The sequence below is a fragment of the Trachurus japonicus genome, chromosome 15, assembly GCF_045865225.1.
Source record: "Trachurus japonicus isolate A0001 chromosome 15, Traja_1.0".
NCBI lineage: Eukaryota > Metazoa > Chordata > Actinopteri > Carangiformes > Carangidae > Trachurus > Trachurus japonicus.
In genome coordinates, this window is record NC_140921.1 from 6959736 (window position 1) to 6976758 (window position 17023).

General features: G+C 43.9%; 1 long non-coding RNA gene across 1 annotated transcript; it reads left to right on the forward strand.

Moving 5' to 3' along the window:
- Window positions 1-240: 240 nt before the first annotated feature.
- On the forward strand, window positions 241-16768 carry LOC146973122 (uncharacterized). The gene is made up of 5 exons (XR_015037698.1): window positions 241-340; window positions 5890-5960; window positions 6164-6229; window positions 16116-16224; window positions 16691-16768. It is a non-coding gene; the product is annotated as an uncharacterized LOC146973122 (long non-coding RNA).
- Window positions 16769-17023: the final 255 nt, after the last annotated feature.

Below are 17023 nucleotides of genomic sequence, written 5' to 3' on the forward strand. Positions count from 1 at the left end.
CCTCCTTATTTTTCCTGATCAAATGCTTCATCCGTTTGTGTAAACTAGTCTGGTGTCTAGTCTAGTCCAGTTGACCTGATTTAAACGTGTTTAATGTTGAGAGAGAATGTCTGATGTGAGTTTGGCACATCAGTTTGGCTATAGCTCACTCAACAGTTTCAATGTTCAAATGAATGTGAATGCAACATGGCAATTATTAAAGCTTGTTTAAAATGTATGTTATTATCTGGACATTATTACAGGAAAGATGACTGAGAAGAGGAGGAGGAGGAGGAGAAAGACTCCTGACCAGGATGCACTGGAACATGTTGTTCAAGGAGAGGATAAAGCCTTCCTAGAGGTAAGGTTTATTAACAAGTATAAAAGGTACATTTTTCATCCAATATATTAATGTTTGTTTCTCCTAGTGTAGTCACCTTAAAGGGATAGTTCAACATTTTGGTAAATTCGCACATTGCCATATTCCCTATAGTCATAGCTGTAGGTTCATTACCTTAATTGCTAGTGCATGTTCTGAAATCCACGGGCAGAGATGAGGCACACCGTACCTATGCTCTGGTGGACAAGTTGTGACCTGCACATTCTCCATGATATGAAATAATCAAGTAACATTACGACACAGAGTTGTTTACGAGGCAAATGCAGCCAAAACTTTATTCCAGACATGACTGCTGAGTGGAGGGATTTTAAAATGGAGGTGAAGCAGCCAGCCAAATACACATAGGTCATTAAACTGTTTTCCACTGTACTTAAAAATTGTCAAACTAACACATGAAATGTAACCATTAAGGAGAAATGTTAAGTTTAGTTTGACGTTTTGCATTAGTTCTGTCCGTGACGTCACAGGGTTGGTTGCCTGCGTTGGCTGACAGCCACAGACAGTGAAAGTGAAGGACATTAGCTACAGACAGAGACGGTAAAACATGAAACTGTGGAGGCACTGGATTAGAAGAGACTCAGAGGAGACCTCTACTGTGTTGCTTCTGTGAACTAGTTTTACAGTGTTAAAAACTAGAAAAAAACCTCTGTTTTCTTTAACTGCCGCTAATAAGGAGCCGCCGCAGCGGTGGAGCTGTTATCAAGACTCCTCTGCTGATCTCGGTGTGATCATTTCTACAGCATGTTTACATCCAGTCTGGAGACAGGCTGGACCCTCTGGTCCCACACCGAGGAGCCTTCACAACCTCACACACACACAGCAGCGATCTGATGGCATCTGATAACATCGGTAACAGTAATAGCGCCCATCACCATAAAATAAGAAGGGAAAATGACTTCAAAATCTCTGATCTCATCCTCCACACCCAGCCCTCAGCAGAAGACTATTCAAACAATAAATATGTCTTACCTTTACTCCAGGTGTCCAAATCAGTCAGCAGCAGCAGTCATCCAGCTCCATTATTCCCTTTTACATCACGTTCCTCGCGGCCAGCGCGTTTCATTCATTTGCATTGTGTTGAAAAAAGTTTTTTTAGCAGCGGCAATAGCCGTGTTTCTGATCAACCGGACCTGTGTTGTCCGGTTCCACCGCTTTGTTTTCTCCCGGTGCAACGTTACTTCCACACGGACACGGTCTGCGGTGTGTCGGACTGTCTGGTCCTCTGGACCGTGGTCTGGACTCGGTACCGACAGCGGAGAGGCTCCACCGTCTCCTCTGTCAGCCTCTCCTGTCAGGAGCTGAAGCTAAAGCTAACGTTAGCTGAAACTTTTTCTTTTCTTTTTTTCAACACAATGCAAATGAATGAAGCACCACGCTGGCTGCCATAGATGAGGAACGCTATGTAAACGGGAATAATCGGTGGATTATTAAACAGTTGGAGCTGGATGACTGCTGCTGCTGACTGATTTGGACACCTGGAGTAAAGGTAAGACATATTTATTGTTTGAATATGAAACATTCAGTTTGAATAATGTTGAATGTTGTTAACTACCTGACACAGCACAGGACTGTGAGGACACAGTGTCCTGCAAGGACAGTCCCCTCCCCCACCTTTCATGTTGATCAGGCAGCAAACTGTGCTGTGTGTCAGATGTTCACCTGACACACCTGAATTATGAGGACACCTTTCTGACAAAGCCCTCATACTTCTGCTGAGGGCTGGGTGTGGAGGATGAGATCAGAGATTTTGAAGTCATTTTCCCTTCTTATTTTATGGTGATGGGCGCTATTACTGTTAATACCGATGTCATCAGATGCCATCAGATCGCTGCTGTGTGTGTGTGTGTGAGGTTGTGAAGGCTCCTCGGTGTGGGACCAGAGGGTCCAGTCTCTCTCCCCGCGGTGACCGATGCTTATCACGGTGTGAACGTGGGCCGGTCGGGGGAGGACGGGCTGAGGCAGAGAAACTGAAAACTGTCGGAGTAACGTCAGGTTGTTGTTGGTTGATCCGGTGAATGATCAACTTTCAGGGTTGATCAGAAGTTTCCTGTGGATCACATCCAGACTGGATGTAAACATGCTGTAGAAATGATCACACCAAGATCAGCAGAGGAGTCTTAACAGCTCCGCTGCTGCTGTGGCTCCTTATTAGCGGCAGTTAATGAAAACAGAGGTTTTTTTCTAGTTTTTAACACTGTAAAACTAGTTCACAGAAGGAGCAACACAGTAGAGGTCTCCTCTGAGTCTCTTCTAATCCAGTGCCTCCACAGTTTCATGTTTTACCGTCTCTGTCTGTAGCTATGTCCTTCACTTTCACTGTCTGTGGCTGTCAGCCAACCCAGGCAACCAACCCTGTGACGTCACGGACAGTCGAACGACAAGATGGCGGCGCACTAGCTAAAACATGCAATTTTTAACTCCCAGTTTCTCCTAAATGCTTGTGTTTCATGTGTTAGTTTGCCTAATTTTAAGCACACTGGGAATCCATTTAATGAATTATGTTAAATTGGCTGGCTGCTTCATTTCCACTTTAAAAGTGCAAGTAGTTCATAGTATTTGCTTCATGTGTTGTAATGTCACATAATTATACATGATTATCTCATAGCGTGGTGAATGTGCAGGTCACAACTTGTCCACCAGAGCATTTTGGAGTTGTTAGATTGCGTATTTGAGGAAAGCGGAAGGTACCATGTACCTCGTCTCTGCCCCGCCGATCTCAAACCAGCTTGCAGAGACAAAGGTAACAAACCTACTCCTAAGACTATATGGATTGTGGCAATAGGCAAATATTGAACTATCCCTTTAAAATTGTAGCCTGGTGTAAAAGTAAAGAATTAAGAAGTTAGTTTCTAATAAAAGTAGCTGAAAAAACACAAAGGCTATTAATACTAAGAGTAATTGATTCAATAAAGAATAGTTAATTGAAAGGCACATGGATATTGGAAACAGACCATAGAGCATCAAGAGGGGGAAGCACACGACACGTCATCCACTTGAGGATGAGGGTGGATGACGTGCGCTCTCATGTGACGTTAGCCAACCCCCTACCCCACATTCGCACACAGCGGTTCACATACTAACATCATTATCCTCATTATCTAAGAAGTTTTTTTAATCCACCAACACTTTCTGAAATATCAAAGGAAACCAATTCTGTAAAACAAAAAAAGAAGTAGTAAACCAGCCCCTGAAAATCTTAAAATGGCTCCGAACTGCTTGTGTAACTTCATCCAAGCCTCCTGCAATCACCACAATTGAAAGCATCACTTAGGGCGTTTTCACACCTGTAGTTGTTCCGATTCAGCAACTAAACCGATACAACTGTTGCGTTCTTTTTTCTGGGCCGTTTGTGTTCACATTGCATGATTCTAAAGCGGTACAGCGCCATAGCAACGGCCCTAACAACACCCCATCAGCTGATCAGCAACAATGGCAACAATGAACCGCGGGCTGACTTGCAGTAGTGAGGAGGTTCAATTTCTTATTAATATTTGGGCAGACGAGTATTTAGTTTAAGTTCAATTAAAAAAAATGCCCAAGCTGACTGGTTTATGGCTGGGGCGAGACCTTGAAGTATGCCTATAATGTGCTATAGCTACAAATGTAGTCTAATAGGCTACATTATTATTTATTATTATTATTATTATTATTATTATTATTATTATTATTATTATTATTATTATTATTAGCTAGTGACCAAGCGTGCTGTCCGCTGTCTCAGTGCTGACACGTGAATGAATGACAGAGCGTGTCACTGCCCGTGAGAGAGAGAGAGACAGAGAGAGAGAGAGAGACAGGGAGAGGGGTGGTCAGGTTGTGTTGGTCAAGCTGTGTTTTCAGTTTCAGGTGTCATAGTTATGTCAGATGAATTGTCCTCTAACACAGCCATTCTCAACCTTGGGGTCCCTCCCGACCCCAGTTGATGTGGCTGGAGGGGGCGAATGAACGACATGTTTCTTGGCATGCATTGCTGACCTGGGCATTGTTTCTTAATAAATTAGAAAAACTTTTCTTGTCATTCCCCTTTTCCGTGCATGGTTGAAGGAGATTGGCTTGCATCCACGCTCCACTCGCTCCTGCGCCGACAGGTCCTCGCATGTCACATAAACCAGCCTGGGTGTGTGGACACCGCATCAACTCGCCAGCCGCATCTATTTAAACTCCGTCGCTTTGTTTTGTTCTTTTGCCCTGATGAAAACCTCCAGGTCGGAATATTGGCCATGGAGACAAAACTACAGCAGCCAATTATTTTTTTCAGTGCAGGGATCAAGAACTAAAAAGGCAAAAAAAAAAAAAACCACCGCGGACAGCGCTGCGCTTTATCCATCATGCGTTCACACCAGCGTGTGTGTGTTTGTGTGTTGGGGCGGGGGGTCGCGGACAGCAGTGCATGTGAAATTGGGGGTCGCGACTCAAAAAGGTTGAGAACCACTGCTCTAACACCCTACAGTTTGACTCTTTTTTTCTTCTAGTAAACGGGCACCGTAGCATGACTAGTTATAGGGGTTGTTTGCGGAGCTCTGCCCGGTGCTGATCGCCGCGGGTCAGCTTGGAAAGGCTGGTGGACTCGTGGCTTGAGTTTGCGTCTTTCTTTTCTTTTGGCCACCGGCTTTCCTGTTTTAAGGCCAAGACGACACGCTGCTGATGCTCCATTATGTTTTTGGGGCAGTTGCCCGTGGTCCTCCTCCTCCGGTTGCCAGGTAACCAGTCAATTTGTTCCGATACATGTGTCGGTTGCGTTCTCACTACAAACGAACCGCTCCAGGGCTCGGATGGAAACGAGCCGAGACCGCCTCTCCCAAGCGATCTCGGCCCGCTTGTTTTGTTCCGCATCGAGCGCGATTGCTGTGTTCACATCTGACCAAACGAACCGATATATGACGTAAACGCTCCCTGTTTCGGAACAAATGGTCAGGTGTGAAAGCGCCCTTAGACTGTGTTTTTAGTCTAAGTCCTCACTGTTGCAGGAAAACCTAAAGCAGCAATCATTACAGTGTGTGGGGAACCTGTGTGCATTTAGCTATTCTTCCACCTGTGAGGACTTAGATTAAAATCAGCGTAAGTGACGATTTTCAAGTCAACTGCAAGTGGAGGGTTCAGGAGACTTGTGGCGCTTTTCGACTACACAGTCACGGCACGGCACAGCTGGGCTCAGTAAAGGTGCTCTTCCACTACAGCTGAGTTCTTCTAGTTCCTCCTCAGCGGGGGCGAGGTTGTCGCAAGGCCATCGTCTGCACCACAGCGTGGTTTTACACACAGCATCCTTTGACCCGGGTGAAGGAATAACAACAGTCTCGATACAGATCAGTGGGTGCTGTTGCCGCTCTTGGGTGTGATATTTAATGAATGAATATTGAACAGGTTCACAGCATTAGGTGTAGTAGATGGCCAGCCTGGTCATTGTAGGCATGTGTACATCTGCACATGACAAATTTTTCATGTCTTCTTTTACATGACCACTAAGTGATGGCGTGATGAGACAACACTACATTTCCTCTGTCCAATTTCAGGAACCCTGTGAAGCACCATGTGACCTGAAGGCTGAAGGCCAATGAAAGCGAGGCAGCATCAGAAAAGGCAAGTTGTGCTTTGTACCTTCACAGTTACTTGCTTTAATATGTTAGAAATGCTTTGGATCCTTCAGGTCTTTATTGTAGTACTGACATTTCTGCAGTAAACATGGCGGTGTCATTACTGATGATTTTTGGAATGAAAGAGTATTGTTTCTGCTTAAAGTAATCTCAGATTTGTTATTGTCATTCTCACACACACACATACAGGAAGCTGCTGGTGGAAGTGATGACCGGATGACGGGTCGGTTCCAATCCTGCAACATCGAAGGATAACTCTGTAAGTTGACTGTACTCTTGTGATGACATGCTTTTACATCCAATCATAAATCTGTTCTATGACAGTGCTCACGAGTCCATACACTGTTGAATGTTGTTAACTACCTGACACAGCGCAGGACTGTGAGGACACAGTGTCCTGCAAGGACAGTCCCCTCCCCCACCTTTCATGTTGATCAGGCAGCAAACTGTGCTGTGTGTCAGATGTTCACCTGACACACCTGAATTATGAGGACACCTTTCTGACAAAGCCCTCATACTTCACAGATTAGGATGCAGAGGTTGGTTATGGATTATATTAAAGATTATGTTAAAGCAGGGGTCTCCAACACGTTGCTCGCGAGCTACCAGTCGCTCACAGCCCCTTTGCCAGTAGCCAAAGGATTAAAGGGATAGTTCGGGTCTTTTGACATGAATCTATGTGGCGTCCCCATCACCAGTTAGGTGCTGTGACAGTGACTTTCCCCGGACTGCGTCCCGTCAGCAGAGTTCCGGTCTGGTTTTGGTGTTGACTAATGCAGTCCGGCTAGGTGGCTGGGGTTATGAAAATAAAGCGTTTTGCTTCTCAAAACAATATGCGTTCAAAAGAGTGATACATTTGCATCACAAAACCGTTGTCCACGAAAAAGTCTGACCTCGCAATCGCTTGGTGCTATTTTCTCTCCCTCCGTATCACTGCGCGCTGCCGCCTGTAGATGGCTGTGTGTTTCCATCAGCTGTTTCACTGAGTTTACTGCTCGGATAGTTCACATAAACATATCTGATTATGACACAAGTGATGAAGCCATCCCTTGTTTTAGCACGGAGCCAAATGGAGACCTTAATGTACCTGATGTGATGCTGAACCTCGCCAGATGGAGTTAAAACGGGCAGAGAGAGAGAGGAAGGACAGGGAAGTGAAAAGCTGAAGTTGTTACCTTACATCGCCACAGTCTATGGTTGTGGCATATTACACGTGCATTGCGTCACTTGGTAGCGGATTCCACGGTTGCGTGTAGGGATGCACGATAACATTTTTTTGAAACCGATACCGATAACCGATAACTTTCTGCTTCCGAAGGCCGATACCGATAACCGATAACATACTTGGAAGACTAGTGAGGACCTAACATATATCATGACATCAATACTATAAACAAACCAAAAACAGTTTTGACTCTTTAAATGAAGATATTCTATTAACAAGCCTTTCAAACACAGGGTTTCCCGCAGCGCTTTCCTGTTAAGGCGGCCGCCTTAAAGGGATAGTTCAACATTTTGGCAAATTGGCCCATTGCCATAATCGCTATAGTCATAGCAGTAGGTTCATTACCTTTAATTGTAGGTGTAAGCTATTTTCAGTACGGCGGAGCGCAGCAGCTGGCTGCTCAGAGCTACACTATAAGGCTAAGGGAATTTCTTGGTTTCCCTCATTAAACTCATCAAATTCAACATCCCAAAACTCCACAGCGCTTTTGTAGACAAGTTGTGACCTGCACAACCACCACGCTATGAGATAATGACGGAACGATACGAAACGGAGCCGTTTTCGAGGTAAATACAGGGTAAATATGGAGACTGCTTGCTGAAAAACTGTCCCTGAACGCAACGCGCATCAGCGGTTTTGTATGAATTTACCTCGAAAACGGCTCCGTTTCGTATCGTTCCGTCATTATCTCATAGCGTGGTGGTTGTGCAGGTCACAACTTGTCTACAAAAGCGCTGTGGAGTTTTGGGATTTTGTATTTGATGAGTTTAATGAGGGAAACCAAGAAATTCCCTTAGCCTCCATAGCGTAGCTCTGAGCAGCCTGCTGCTGCGCTCCGCTGTACTAAAAATAGCTTACACCTACAATTAAAGGTAACGAACCTACTGCTATGACTATAGCAATTATGGCAATGGGCCAATTTGCCAAAATGTTGAACTATCCCTTTAACAACAATGAGCTGCTGCCTAAACTAACGTCTTAAAAAAATTAAAAATGTAGCGATATTCGCCGCTGCCGCCGCCGCCCCCCCCCCCCCCCCCCCCCGTCGGACGAGCGCCTTCATTCATCTCCGCATCCTCTCACACACATACACACACCACAGAGAAGCGCGCATGCATAACAGCAGCGCGCGTGGCGAAACTTAATACGGCGCGCCGAACATTTATTACAGATATTCAGCGAACTGTCTTCTTTATTACCGCCCCACATTAGCGCCGTCATGTTCTGTGTTTACAAACCCAGTACGCACGCTGTGCTGCGTTCACGTGTTGACAGAAGTTCCCTGTTCCCGTTTTGCGAGCCGTTCTTCAGACCTTTTTATGTTCATATTTCTATGGTTTATGTGTAATAAGGGTAATTGGGACAAGTCAAGTCAAGTCGGCAACTACCAAAATGATGACCGAGTTGACGAAATGAGGGACTATTCTGATTTCAGTCAGAAAATTGTTTTTCTGATTATAGGGAGGCCACCTGAACGCAGCATTCACTGCAGGCTGCAGGTCTCATGTAGGAGCAGAGCAGAGCGCTCTGAGTGAGAGCGCTTGGTAAAAAAAAAAAAAAAGGACCCATACCGCAGTGCTGACAAAAAATATATAATAAATCTTATCGGGCCGATAAGTTATGATATCGGATTTATCGAAATGACGTCATAATTTCCTGATATCGGGCCGATAATTATCGGACCGATAACTATCGTGCATCCCTAGTTGCGTGTGTACGGAGTGTTTTTATTACACCACTCGTGTGGACGCGGAGCAAAACTCTGGTTTCAAAAATCCCCGGGCTCGTGTGGACTAGGCCTGAGTGGCAAATCAAATAGCAGTGGACACAGAGAAACCGGGTAAAACATGTAGTATCAAAACAAACTGTCAAACAATCCGTACACTACGTTGTGTGTTTTAATAAATCCTGTAACACACAGTGTGACCGCGGCACCGGCAGAGAGACAGACAGGCTCATTGTTAATATGCAGAGGGACGAGTTTACAGCTGTTACTCGCATCCCGACAGTGACTCCCGACACTTATGGTGTGTTCATTATAAGTCGGAAAAAAAAAACGAGCTCCTCTCAGACCTCGCAATCACTTGGTGCTACTTTCTCTCCCATCGCATCACTGCACGCTGCCACCTGTAGACAGCTGTGCACGTTTCCATCAGCTGTTTCACTGCTGTTTCAATCATATCTGATTATGACACAAGTGATGAAGCCATCCCTTGTTTTAGCACAGAGCTAAAGGGAGAGCTTTATGAACCTCAATAGGCTATGTAATGCTGAACTTCGCCAGATGGAGTTAGAGCTATAGACTGTATAAAAGAGGTTAGAGCAGAAAGAGTGATGGGTGATTGTTGCAGCACAGTCCATGGTGGAAGATCAGACGGACAAACATACACAGACAGACAGCGTGCATCACCTGCACCGGACAGTGCTGCTGGAAAAAAATAAAAGAACAGAGGAGCCTCGCTAGTTCTCTCTCTTTAGCCTGGCGTTTGGCTGCCCTTTGTTTAAAAGAGTTCAACATGTGAAGATCTATAACCGCCATCTGACCACCGGTCAGCTGAGCCAGAGCACAGTGGAAATAATCGTACTGATTGTCTGATAGTCTGTATACATTTGTCGGGCTGATCTTCTATCACGCACTGCGCTGCATTACTGATCATCACCTGGTCACCCTGTCTCTCACAGCTATTGACCCCTTGCACGTGACGTCACGTTCCACTCGCGGTAGCTGCGGACGCCATGATAGACGGCAAAAGAACAGTGAACGTCAATGTAATTGAATGGCCGCGTTATAGTTTTGTGACATACCGGGGTTGTAGGGTTTCCCCTCCTTTTCCACTGAGCTGGTTCCAGTGCTGGTTCGGAGCCAGAGCCTGACTAGCACCGGATCTTTGCTTTTCCACCGCTTAAGAACCGGTTATTGGTCCTTAAAACTGTCCTTGCTGGTCTATTGCTAAGAACCGGGGGCTGGCCACTGGCAGCGGGGTTACATGAGCAACAGGACCAGTGTGAAGATACAGACACATTATCGATGCCATTATAAGTTAGTTTATCTACAGTGTGTAGTCGATGTAAACACAGTTGAAGCTAACTAGCTGAGCTACATGCTGTGGCTAACAACAGCTAACGCTAGTATTAAACATAGCACCGTCACAACGTAGTTGCCGCCGGCGGATCGCGGCGATTACAACGAAGACGGTGTAGCGACTTAAGCCAAAAGAGCCGCTGAGAGACTAAGCATGGGCCGGTTGTCAGACGCGCTATCAAAAAGAAACTCACTGAGATTCAGAACTAAAGATCAAAGTGTTTATTAACCCAACAAAATAGGTTAACTCATAATAAAGTGTACAAACTAAGGCAAAGTAATCCAAAAAATAGCGTAACTATAGCGGTCAACAAAAAGTAAGGCAACCCACGCTCACCCCCTCTCTCTCTCTCTCTGAAACAAAGGAAAAGCAACAGGTGAACATAAGTGCTAAACCCCGCCCATAATGACGTGACCCGCTACTGAAATAATAACATAAACTAAATCATATTCAAAATAAACAACACCAAAACAACCCTTAAACTTAACCAACAGAAAACCCAATTCATGGCTCCTACATACCAGCCCCTAATTATTAAGTTATTACACATAATAATTACCCATATTCATATTAATAGGAGACACGAACCAATATGCTATACATTCAAAATTCATAATGCATATTTTTGTCTTCTTTCTTCCTTCTTCCTGTTCTTCTTGTGTCACAAGTCAATAAAGTCAAATGTCTCTTGACTGTCAGAGTCCATCAAAACCACAATTCTGTGGAAAGTCTGTGAGTCAAAAGTTCAAGTCAAACGAGTCAAAGTGTCACTGTGCAGCATCCGCTCCTCATCCAGCTTCAGCTCCCTGTGGTAGGCAGATCCTTGTTATTGGTCGGTTGAGGCAGATGCTCCCCAGACGAGTCCAAGATGAGAAACGTTTCATCACGTGAGTCGCAGCATCAACCTCCTCCGCAGCCTGCAGAGCACTCACCGCTGCCGCCCTCTTGACCTCTGCTGGACTGAGCACAGTGTCTGCATGGGATGCTAAGTCCTTATGAAGCCTCCTCTTCAGGTATGAAGCACACTGATCGACAATTTTCACATGATTTGGCACACTGAGTTCCTGGTTCCTTGACGGTAAAGTAATCTTGTAATCACCATTCACTTTCTTTGACGAGTGTGTGACCAACTCCACATACTTCTCTTCTCTTGATTGCTCATCCATGTTGCGTTCAGGAAGATCCATCTTGAACTGTTGCCGAATTTCCTCCAGATTCACAACTGAGACTCCATTTACTGATAATTCTTGTTTTTCACAATCTCCTTTTACGGGTCCATTCACAGTCCAGCCCAGCCTTGTCCTGATTGCATAAGGTCCACCATTTACACTGTGAATGACTTCCTGTGGTTCCAAAGCTTTAGGAACATTCGCTCCAATCAGCAGTTCCACATCTGCATCTATCTCAGGCAGATACACAGATCTCAAATGAGACAATCCATGAAGATCCCTCTCCGTGGGAATGTTCCCCCTGTGGACGGGCATACGCTCCTGTGTGTAAGTCTTTGGCAGTTCACAAAAGTTGTCACTTCCTAAACCAGCAACGTCAAGTCCTGAGACAACATGGCTACTCACAATCTTCTCTTGGCCCATGGTTCTCAAGAGGATGTGTGACCTTTTTCCTGTGAGGCCTAATTTGTGCATCAGTCCCTCTGTGCAAAAGACTGCTGTACTTCCCTGATCCAAGAAAGCATAGGTGGTGATGATCTTGCCTCCTTTCTTGGACCTGACCTGCACAGGAACAATGGGAAGTTTACATTCACTGTCACCAGCCCCGGTGAGCCCACTTGATACCAAGGTGTCATCTACTGCAACCTCTGATTCTTTTTCCTCTTCACAGGAATTATTTTCCTTTTCTTTTGGAGGAATGTGAAGTATGGTTGGATGTTGGAGACCACATTTTGCACAGGAGATCCGTTTTCTGCAATATTTGCTGATGTGTCCAATACACAGACAGCCGAAACAGAGACCATTTTCCCTTAAGAAGCCTATCTTCTCTTTGTGAGTTCTTTTCTCCAACTGAGGGCACAAATCCAAGGCGTGTCCTCCTCCACAGCACAGACATGTCCTCCCTGTTGTCAAGGTTTGTTCCTTTCTTTCAGTTACTGGTTGAGCTTTGTTCACAGGAGACACCGTGGTGGCAAAGCTTGCTCCTTCATGTCCAGAACGATGTTGTGGTCTGACTTTGTTCATGCATTTATTAACTGTCGCTGAGGGCGCATCCTGTATGTTCCCAAACACTGGATCAGTTAAGATTTTCACTTGTCTTTCAATAAAATTGGTGATGTCACTGAACGTGGCTCTCATGTTGCGTTTCTCCTGCAATTCACAGGCTACAGTTCTCCACTTGTCTCGCAATTTATAAGGCAGTTTCCTTATAATAGCAAGCATGTTGGCAGGAAGATCAAGCTCATGCAAATATTCCACTCCTTCCATAGCATTAGAACAGCTTCTGAGGAACAGACTGTAGTCCTGGAGAGCTTGGACATCTTCTGGCTTGATGGGCGGCCATGACAGAGCCTTGTCCATACGCAGAGGCAATTTTCTGCGCATTTCCAAAGTGCTCACATAACAATGCTTTAGCTCTGACATAGCCCCTTTCTGGGATGAGCTGCTGGCAGCTTCTCACCAGTTCCTTAGGATGGCCACTAGTGTACTGCTCCAGAAAGTAGAGTCTGTCGCTACAGTTGTCAGTGTTTCTCTCCACACCATTCTCAAAAGCTTTCATAAATGCATGATACTTTAATGGATTACCTTCAAAAACTGGAATTTCTCTTTTGGGTAATGATGAGAGGCATTGCTGTTGGACTAAAAGAGTTGTTATTTCATTTTGCTTTCTCATAATTCCCAGAATATTGTTTTGATTATCATCTGTTGACCCAAATCCTGCGTTCCAGGTGTTTCCATATCGAGTGTGTGTCTCATCATTGGTGTTACGTTTCACTGAATGATGTTTGGGTTCATGCAATAACACAGATTCACAGTGAATGAATGAAGGTGCAGTATTTTCTTTAGGCCTTGTTCCTGGATCCAAGCAGTCATGTTTAGTTTCCCTTTGTTTCACAGACATTTGTGGAATAAATGAGTTTGCATCTGCATTAAGAGCTCTTGGTTTAGATTTTTCTTTTTCCAAATAAGAGTTCATTCCATCAGAAACCCTTGACCTGAAGCTCTTTCCACTTATGATGCTCTGAGACCTCAGCACACTTAATTTTGCCATGTGTGCCGCAATGTCTTCATCCATTTTAAGTTGCTCCTTTTTCCTTTTCAGGCGTTCCTCTTGTTCCTCAAGTTCATGTTTGTCCTTTAACCATTTCTGTCTTGCCATTAATGCTGCCAGGTCAGCCTCTGCTATCAGACGTGCAGAAGAAGCAGTAGAAACAGCAGACCCTCTTCCAGTAGCAGAGTTTTTGCTTCCCACGTTTGACACACTGTCACTTGGTTTTATGTCAATTTGCATTTCCTCTGTACTGAGTCTTGGTGCAGGTTGAGTTGGAAGTTGAGGTTCATCCTGTGTTGGACACTGAAACACTTCCTCATTTAATGCAGCAGCTGAATCAGAATGAGATGGATTGAGGATGCCATTTTGTTGTGATTTCTCTGGCTCACTCAGCCACTTAACAACATCCTCCTTAAATGTGTGGCTGTATTTCATGATGCTGGAAAACCATTCATTCTGTCTTTTTTGTTCATCTTCCATGAGCAAAGCAACCAAAGCATCATGTGACATCATGGCATTTTCACACAGTTGTTTTAATTTGTCAAAATGAGATTGAACATGTGAAACATTTTCCTTTGTTTTCATCAGGGCTTTCATTTCTGGTATTAGTGCTTTCATTTTATTCACAGTGATTTTACGTTCATGTTGAAGCTTTTCGATTTTATTTGCCCATGCCTTGGCTGTGAGTTTGCTTTGTCTTTTCCCACACTCCATTTCAACATCAGCATTTATTTCACTCATTTTCCTTGATTTTCCACAAGATATTATTTGTGCACCTGAGACACATCCACAGAACAGAAGCGAAATTCATTCAACAAACATCATCCACATTACGCACAGCAGCGGAGCGACATCAACTTCAGAGACAGAGTGAAGAGTCACATTTACAGCTTGGAGATAATTCGGCATCGGATGCACTGCGCTGAGGAATCCAATCCTCCATTAACCAGGCAATCGTTCCCAATGAACAACAACAGTCAATATGCACGCCGCGATCTTTCCATTGATCCACGGCTTCAATGCGCACATCCACAGGTGGACTTACCTGGCTGTAGTTCGCTTTCGCAGCGGCTCCTTAAACTGTTTCACAGCCAGCGCCTACCTCCGTGCCTTTTCTCCGGTTTCTGTTTATATCGTCCTCTTCCTCTTTTCGTCCTCTTGATTTCGGCTCCGCTGATCCGTCTCTTGATGTTTGTGATTAATGCCTTTTTTGTTGACAAAATGTAGCGACTTAAGCCAAAAGAGCCGCTGAGAGACTAAGCATGGGCCGGTTGTCAGACGCGCTATCAAAAAGAAACTCACTGAGATTCAGAACTAAAGATCAAAGTGTTTATTAACCCAACAAAATAGGTTAACTCATAATAAAGTGTACAAACTAAGGCAAAGTAATCCAAAAAATAGCGTAACTATAGCGGTCAACAAAAAGTAAGGCAACCCACGCTCACCCCCTCTCTCTCTCTCTCTGAAACAAAGGAAAAGCAACAGGTGAACATAAGTGCTAAACCCCGCCCATAATGACGTGACCCGCTACTGAAATAATAACATAAACTAGATCATATTCAAAATAAACAACACCAAAACAACCCTTAAACTTAACTAACAGAAAACCCAATTCATGGCTCCTACAGACGGCTTCCTGTTTTCTTTTATTTTTCAGCCGGGTTTAATCAGAGAATGATCACTAATTATACAGACGTCGGGTCAGGTCTTCAACACCCACGGGTCGGACCAGGTTTTAATTTCCAGGTCCGTTAACTGTAGTTAGCAGCAGCAAAGACAGCAGCAGCTGCTGTATGGGGAGTGTGGCACTGACTGACGTTAACTCCTTAGCAGTGGAAAAAGCACAGAAAACTGAGATATTCTACGGTGAATAACAAAAAAACAAACAGAATATTGCAACGGATGAGTAGATATTCTATTTTAAATAAGTGATAATGCTGTGAGGTTGTAGTGTGAAGTGATTGAGCCACATAGTTGGACGGCACCCATACACAGTACATTATCACTGAGCACTTTCTGCCGTCCGTCATGGCGTCGCCTCTCGCGTAACGTTCTAATTGTGACGTAGCTGCAAGCGGTCAATAGCTGTGGGTCCAACTTTCACTCTTTTGAACGCATATTGTTTTGAGAAGCAAAACGCTTTATTTCCGTGACCCCAGCCAACTAGCCAACTAATCCTTTAACAGTCGGCTGACGCGAGACATGGACAACCGTCTCACATTGAAACTGCAGTATTTACCAGAAGCACCATAATTTCTTATTGTACATGCCCACGATAATATTGAGTCACTTTTCTTATCGTGACTTTTGGTATTACTGATACCGTTATGTCCCTATTATATTCTAGTTATTTAAAAATCAAGATATATTTGTTGTTCAGTTTTCATAGTTTTTAAGATGTTAAGTTTAACATTACAGACATGTGCTTAATCAATATATTATAGTGTAGTGACATGGTTAAAACTTTATATTCCACATTTCCAATTTTCCTTGTCCTGGTATGGAAATTGTCTATTATACCATTTTAACTGACTTTGTTCATGTCACAATTCAACACTAACACATTTCAGTTATGGATTCTTTTGGTTTAATATAAAGGTTTCTTTTTTCCTGCCTAGGATGGGGAGCACTAGATGATCATGTTTCCTCTGCTGATGAGAGGCTCGAAAAAAAGAGAGACAATGTGGACCCGCCATCGCCCCGCCACAACCCCGCCCCACTGAGGAGGTACTAGAAGAATTCAGCTGTAGTGGGAGAGGACGTTAGAGAGAGAGAGAGATTCCTGAGTGTTGATATCGAGTAGAAAATTTTAGTATTGTGTATTATAGAGGCTTAAATAGGCTACTATTTTCATGAAGAGTGGGAAAGACAGATTTTACGAACGTAAAGAGTTAATGTTACAGTGTAGCTCTCGGCCATTTTCAATTTCCAAAAGTATCTCTCAGAGGAAAAAAGGTTGGAGACCCCTGGTATAAATTCAACAAATGAGTGAGACTGATAAAAGTAACAAAGTTGTATGCAGCATTTTGTTCATTTTCTGAATTGGTAGGATGTAAATACAGCCCTGGAATATACTGTATAAAGTAAATATGCCGTAGTGTTTTGGTAAATTATACCAAAAATAACATGTCAGAAGTACAGACCTGCAACAACAATGATATTTATTTTTTGCATCAAATATGCTTTTCTGTAGATGAATTGGACCTAGAGCTGGACGAAGGTGAGCAGGATGATGGAGATGACGAAGACGAGGAAGACAGTCAAGCTGAGGGAGATGATGACATCATCGGGGACAATGAAGGCGATGAAGGTGGTAGAGACAGCGAAGGTGGTCCTCACAAAGAAAGGTTTTTTCCTGGTAGTTTGTATGTGTGATTATACAACAAGTATGAATACTTATTTTTATAATTTTAGAAACGTTATGTTACTCATGAAAATAAATCACAAACTTAATCAACCTCCTGTAGAGTGTTCCTTTCAGGTGCCAAACTCAAATTTTAGAACAATTAAATACCCATTTTTTAGT